The sequence below is a fragment of the Callithrix jacchus genome, chromosome 7, assembly GCF_049354715.1.
Source record: "Callithrix jacchus isolate 240 chromosome 7, calJac240_pri, whole genome shotgun sequence".
NCBI classification, from domain to species: domain Eukaryota; kingdom Metazoa; phylum Chordata; class Mammalia; order Primates; family Cebidae; genus Callithrix; species Callithrix jacchus.
In genome coordinates, this window is record NC_133508.1 from 115,828,984 (window position 1) to 115,835,662 (window position 6,679).

Genomic DNA, 6,679 nt, shown 5'->3' on the forward strand with positions numbered 1-6,679 from the left:
GAGCTAGTCTCAAGCGGCCAATAAGCTTGTTAGTAACCCTTCCTCCGTGAATTGCACACTCACATTCTTTCCTCTTGTGCTGAACGTCCTGTTTGCTGCTTCACATTCACTCTCTCTCTTTTGCACCTTGCTCTTGTCCTACAAGTGTGACCTCTCTGGGATTCGTCTGCGTGGTGCCTGTGCCGTTGGGCTCCCAGCTGATCTCAGCCAGTAGAAAGCCTGGCAGGAGACTGGAGGTAGGAAGGAATTCAGTTTAAAGTATTTATTTCCTTTGGTTCCTCCCTGTGAGAAGGGTGGAACAAAGCTCATTGATCTTCTGACAGGATCCTCTCTTCCTCTGAGCCCTTGTAACCTTTCCTGCCTCTTACCTTTTCAGATCAAGAAGTGATAAATGGGGTGCTACCTGGAGAGACCATGTAACTGCACTGTCTTAGGTAGTTTCATAAAACCACAACTAGATAGTTTCTTTGTAAATAAACTCTCTTTGGTTTATCTTGGGGCATATACTATCATTTTAAATGTTTTGTTGTGTTGACCTTCCTAACTGAATTGTAGACACTCTTCTCTCTACTTTAGGGCACCACCCTTTGTTCCTCAGTTGTCGTGGGAACATTTCCCTCAGCTTGCTGCTTTCTAGTTTTGTTTTAATATGGCTTTTGTATAGGTTTACTTGAGTGAGGTCTGCTCACTCAAGACTCCACTCCTGAGTCTTGAGTGAGCAGACCTCACGACTCAAGGTCACTCAAATGTGATCTTGAGTTTGAAAGCAACGTGGCAACTGCCCCCTCTCTTCTCTTTGGAGTGGAGGGAAATTATGGCCCAAATATCAGCTTCCCCTCCATAAATGGTTACCTTCCTCTCTTAAGTATTTGGAAAGATTCCACTTATGTTCCAGAGAGGCCTACCGGGAGCTGTTCTTCAATTTCATGTGTGTCTTCCTCTGTCCCCTCTGCTGCAGAGCTCTGGTTATCTCACAGCTGTTACCTGCCTGGAGTTCCTAGGCATAATCCTCCCCCACAGAGGGCCCTTCAACTGGGCACCAGTTGAGCTGAGTCTAGGGAAAACCACACTTTGTTTATTATATGATCCCTTCATTTTCCATAATACCATCACCCACTTTGAGGGGCTAGGGAGAGGGTGGATTGCCATTGAGTTGAAGGGAATTATAGCAAAGGATGGTGGAAGAAGGAGACTAAAACTGAGGGTAAATGTGATTTTTCCAGAAGGCACTCAGGAAGGTAAATTATTTCATAGGAAGTTCTTCTTGGGTGTGCCATATTCGCTAAGATCACTCTCTATCCTTTGATCTTTCTTCTAACCTTCTTCTAACCACACCTCTCAAAGAAACTCTACTACTTGTCCACAAGGGTTAGCCTTATTCTAAGATTACTTCCATAACCGCAGCAGTACCTTTTCCTTAGAATATTGAAGGGCAGAGGAGCTCTTCCTGCACCCACTGCTGGAGTGAACAATTGCCTTTGCAAGTCCCCCAGAGCTGTGTGGGGAGAGGGTTCAATACTTCAAACCCTACGGAGCAGTCTGGAGTGGACAGCGTTGGTCCAGTCCTGTTTGAAGTATTCTGACCCACATAAGCTATACATGTTTCTATTACTGAGTGTGTTAATATCTTTCCCTAATCCCATGCTTTAAGACTGTGTCCCCTCAGGCCTCACGAAATGAGAGATGGACCCCATCCACATGATCACTGTCTGAACCACCTTGCAGCCACCTCTTATGAAATGATGGGAAGCCATTTTTAACTAAAGACTACCCTTGCCCTTACTGTGGTGAAAAATGAGAGAGAAAGGGTGGGTTATGTATCTTTTGGAGGAGGAGAAGGGGAGCCAAAAGGGAGAGCTGCATTTTACTTTTTCACCCAAAAGGACAACGGGATCAACAAGATCCAAGGGCCCTGCTAGACATCAGAGTGGGACAGGACACTGGGAAGATGCAAGCTGTGTGTCCTTGGAAGTGCATGATTAGAAGAGTATCATAGAAAGGTTGACATAGAAAGGATTCCTGTCTTTTAAGAGAAAACTCAATGTCTTTCTCTTTACCTGGCCTTTAAGTCAGTCTGTACTATCTAAGAATACAAGTATGAAGTTCAAGTTGGATTTAGCTGACTTGTGAGAGAGGGAAAAACGATAAAGATAAGAGGGTTAGGGATGTGGAAGTGAGAAAGACACAAAACAGGCCACACCACACTGGCTTTTGTTGTTTTTTTAAATTCTTCAGCTGACAGCAGAAGAGGTGATTTATTGTATGACTGTTACACTTGACCACAAGCAAACACAGAAATAGTCCAGAATGTCACAGGTCCAGGGCAAAAGAACAACATGGGCAGTCCTGGTTATGAGGAAGGTGGGTCGGTCTCAGAGGTGACTGGCGATCAGATGGCAATGAAGTTCTAGATCCACTGAAACAAGCTCTAGACAGTAGCGTGCAGTCTCACAACTTGTACCAGCATCCTCGGCGTCTGGCATCCCATGTTTCTGCTCCCGTGGCCTCCACGGTGCAACAAGTAGCGGTTTACTTGGACCTCTGCCTCATCTTTCTTCTTTTGTGCTTTAGCCTGCGCATTCCTCTACTTGGCTCTCATGGTGCAGAGGTTTCTATGTGGAAAGAGAGAAAGGCTACAGTTAGTTTGCTGTGATAATGGTAAGTGCAGAGGTCAGATGTCAATCATGCCACACTGTTGAAGGGAGAAGCTGTCGTTATGGGTGTGTGTGTGTGTGAGTGTTGTGTATATGTTGCCTAAGACAGATGCTGGTAGGTAGGACTGGGTAAAAAGACTATTGAGAGATGACTAGCTAGAGAGAAGGAAATGGCCTTGTTGTTAGAGCAAGGTCTAGAGAATAAGCACCCAAACAAGCCGGGGAAGCCATGGGTGTGTAGAATCTGTGACCACCCTGGGAAGGGAGACTGACTGCCAGCAACCTGGGCACTCAGGCCCAGAGTACAGAGGAAAGTCCAGAGGGAGTTAGTCCATAAAATGCTATAAAAATGACCTTGCCTAGGAGGAGGACATTTATCACAGGGACTGGAGAGAGACAGTGCATTTTGTAGAATCAACTTTATTAAGGTTTAATTTATATCCAATGAAAGTCACAGGAGGGGAAGAGGGAATGGGGAGTTATTACTTAATGGGAACACAGCTTCTGTTTGGGGTGATAAAAGAGTTATGGAAATAGAGAGTGGTTGCACAACATTATAAATGTCATTAATACAACTGAACTATACACTTCATGGTTAAAATGGCAAATGTTATGCTATATATATTTAACCACGAGAAAAAGTCACCAAATAATCAAAACATAGAAAATATTCATTACCCTCAAAAGTTTCCCTGTGCTACTTAGCAGTCAACACTTTCCCCATGCCTGGCAGACACCAATCTACCTTTTGTCATTGTAATTCTGCTTTTTCTAGAATTTCATATAAATGTAATCATAAAGTATGTAGTTCTTTCTGTCTGGCCTCTTTCACTGAACATAATTCATCTATGCTGTTGCGTGAATCTGTAGTTTGTTTCTTTTTAATTGTTAAGCGGTATTTCATTGTATGGATGTACCACAGTTTGTTCATCCATTTCCAGAAAAGGGACATTTGATTTGGGTTACTAAGTTTTTGTTTTTGTTTTGTTTTGTTCTTTGAGATGGAGTTTGGCTCTGTCACACAGGCTGGAGTGCAATGGCACGATCTCCGCTTGCTGCAACTTCCACCTTCCAGGTTCAAGCTATTCTGCCTCAGCCTCCCGATTAGCTGGGATTATACGCACCCACACTACACCTGGCTAATTTTTGTATTTTTAGTAGAGACGGGGTTTCACCGTATTAGTTAAGCTAGTCTTGAACTCCTGACCTTAGGGGATCCACCACCTTGGCCTCCCAAAGTGCTGGGATTACAGGTGTAAACTACTGCACCCAGCCTACTAAGGGTTTTTAAAAAGCCAGCCTGGATTAAATGCCAGGCTGCCAAGGAGGGAGATCTTACTGTTACACAAGGATGAGGTACAAATGCTGGCTATGGACAGATATGAATAAGGGCCCTTAGACCAGCCCTATGTGTTTTCTTATGACAACCTAACATCTTGAACCATGGTCTGCAGACAACCTCTGGATCTCAGATTTTCCTGTTCACAGTTCTCAGATTTTATTCTGTGAGCCATGCCCATGTGGGGAGCACTGTGACTGAGAACCTAAGTTGAAAGTCTCCACGAACCCTGTGGAGCAGCAAAGACATTCTCCTTTTGTGCCTTGCTTTCTACATAACTTCCATGGCAGTTGCATGGGGGTCCAAGATGGGCCAACAGAAGCTCATATAACATACCATATTACAATATATTTAACATAATATAATTTATTATACACTGTGTCATATAATTTAATATAAAATATATAGTCATATCACTTGCCTGCATATGAAAAAATAAATGGGCCAGGCGCAGTGGCTCACACCTGTAATCCCAACACTTTGGGAGGCTGAGGTGGGCAGATCACAAGGTCAGGAGGTTGAGACAATCCTGGGCAACATGCTGAAACCCCGTCTCTACTAAAAATACAAAAATTAGCTGGGTGTGGTGGCACGTGCCTGTACTCCCAGCTACGCAGGAGACTGAGGCAGGAGAATCGCTTGAACCTGGGAGTGAACTGAGATCGCATCACTGTACTACAGCCTGGTGACAGAGTGAGACTTCATCTCAAAAAGAAAAAAAAAATCATGGCTGGGAATAGCGGCTCATACCTGTAATCCCAGCGCTTTGGGAGTCCGAGGCTGACAGATCATGAGGTCAGGAGTTTAAGACCATCCTGGCCAACATGGTGAAATCCCGTCTCTACTAGAAATACAAAAATTAGCTGGGTGTGGTGGTGCATGCCTGTAATCCCAGCTACTTGGGAGGCTGAGGCAGGAGAATAGCTTGAATCCAGGAGGTGGAGGTTGCAGTGAGTCAAGATTGCGCCACTGCACTCAAGCCTGGGACAGAGTGAGACTCTGTCTCAAAAAAAAAAAAGTATATGTTTAGAGTTATCATTTATTCAGAATGAATCTTTTCCTTTTCCTTCCTCCATAAAGGACTCTCTCCCCTGGCTTTTGTGCCTCAGAATATATCTTCAGACTCTACCACAGGCACCTTGCCTTTAGGAGTCTGGTATCTGGTTTTAGAATTTTGTTGACACACCTCACTCTTAATATCACCTCCTAACCTGTGCTGTGAGCTTCATGTTTTAGACTATGCTTGTTTCTCCTGAGTGACCCTGGGTGAGAGGAAGGACAGTTAGCTTCTTGCCTATTCCTGACGCATGGGCCACAGGCCCCAAATGGCAAGCCTGGTCACCTTGCAGATTTTCTCCAGGGTCTTTGGTGAGAGGCTGGTGGTATTTAATGAGAGACTTCTCAGCCTCAGGCTTTGGTTGTACCTTCCAGTGGCCCCAGGTGGCCTTGAGCACCCAGCGATGAATCCCCAAGGCCTCTGCCCAGCCATTTCCTGTTGCCCTGCATTCCCCAACCTCTGGTGGCCAGAGGAAACTACCCACCCTGGTGTGGGCTGTTGCTCCTATGAACATTCACTAACAGTGCTTTTAGTTTCCTTTCTCCTACAGATGAGCTCATATCAAGATGTGAAATCCAGACTAGGAGGAAGAATAGCACAGGATTAGTGACCATGGCAGACATCTGTTGTTTTTCTCTCCCCAATACCAGTCTCACCTCCTTCTACTGTTAATGGCATTCTTTTCTTTGTAACTTTTATTTTAGGTTCGGGGGCATATGTGCAGGTTTGTTATATAGGTAAGTTGCATATGATAGAGGTTTAGTGTACAGATTATTTTATCATCCAATGAATAAGCGTAATACCTGATAGGTAGGTTTTTGATCCTTATCCTCCTCCCATGCTTCACTTGCAAGTAGGCCCTGTGTCTATGGTTCACTTCTTTCAATTGATGTGTACTCAATGTTTAGCTTCCTTTTATAAGTAAGAAAATGTGATATTTACTTTTCTGTTCCTGCATTAGTTTGTTTTGGAACATCCATGTTGCTGCAAAGGACATGATCCTCATCTAGGGCAACATAGCAAGACCTCATCTCTAAAAAAGTAGCTGGGTGCAATGGTGTGCACCTGTATTTGCAGAGGCTTAGTAGGCTGAGGAGGGATTGCTTAAGCCCAGGAGCCATAGACTGCAGTGAGTTAAATCACTTGGGCAATAGGATGAGAACTTACCTCTGAAAAAGAGGGAAAAAACAAAGAGAGAGAGAGAGAGAAGAGAGAGAGAGAGAGAGAGAGAGAGAGAGAGAGAGAGAGAGAGAGAGAGAGAGAGAGAGAGAGAGAGAGAGATGGCTAACTAACCTGATTCAAATAAGGTGACCATTTCAAAGGGGAGGGGAGATACTTTGACCCCCCCCCCCACCTTTGAAGTAAATACTTGTCTTACATGCAAAACTGGCTTCCTGTATCTGGCCAGAAGACTATAGAGGAGTCCAGATGTTTTGGACTTCTAACAACAACCAACAACAAGAACAAAGATCTCACCGATAAAGACCTTTACAGTCTTCAGGTATTAGTCCTGCTGAATTTTAGGAGTAGTACATGTATAGCTTTACAGTCTTCAGATATTACTCCTAAAATTCAACAGGAGTAATATCTGAAGACCCTGCTAAGCATTGATGGAGAAGAAATAATTTT

At 44.1% G+C, this 6,679-nt stretch overlaps 1 long non-coding RNA gene across 2 annotated transcripts in view; it reads right to left on the reverse strand.

Moving 5' to 3' along the window:
• Positions 1-2,209: 2,209 nt before the first annotated feature.
• Positions 2,210-6,679, reverse strand: part of LOC128928192 (uncharacterized) — a 40,092-nt gene continuing 35,622 nt past the window's right edge. For both annotated transcript variants that reach the window (XR_008472994.2, XR_013520529.1), the window contains one exon: positions 2,210-2,612. This is a non-coding gene — a long non-coding RNA (uncharacterized LOC128928192). The remainder of the gene's footprint in view (positions 2,613-6,679) is intronic.